Consider the following 304-nt stretch of genomic DNA (forward strand, 5'->3'; position numbering starts at 1 on the left):
ACATGCATACAGGCGCATCCACTATTGCGTAGATGATGAGTCAGTGTCGCCGACTTCATCTCTTAAACCGAAAACAAAAAAGCACTATTTTATCAATGAATTATTAAAATGTTAATGCAGCCTCCTTCCTGTTTTTCCCTGACACATTCATAATCATTACTTCTTGTGTGCTGTGGCAAACTTTATGTATGTGCTTGAGCGCTTATTAGGCTATGAAGGCAATTAAAGGCTCGGTATTATGATTTAAATGGTTTATTAATAAACGTGCGATTAGTCGACTAATGCTTAAAATGAACGACTACTA

At 36.5% G+C, this 304-nt stretch overlaps 1 protein-coding gene across 2 annotated transcripts in view; it reads left to right on the forward strand.

The window, feature by feature from the left end:
• arid3b (AT-rich interactive domain 3B) overlaps positions 1-304 on the forward strand; it is a 29841-nt gene that overhangs the window by 21245 nt on the left and 8292 nt on the right. The window lies entirely within an intron of this gene.

The sequence above is a fragment of the Sinocyclocheilus rhinocerous genome, unplaced genomic scaffold (assembly GCF_001515625.1).
Source record: "Sinocyclocheilus rhinocerous isolate Xijiao unplaced genomic scaffold, SAMN03320098_v1.1 scaffold200, whole genome shotgun sequence".
Lineage (NCBI taxonomy): Eukaryota > Metazoa > Chordata > Actinopteri > Cypriniformes > Cyprinidae > Sinocyclocheilus > Sinocyclocheilus rhinocerous.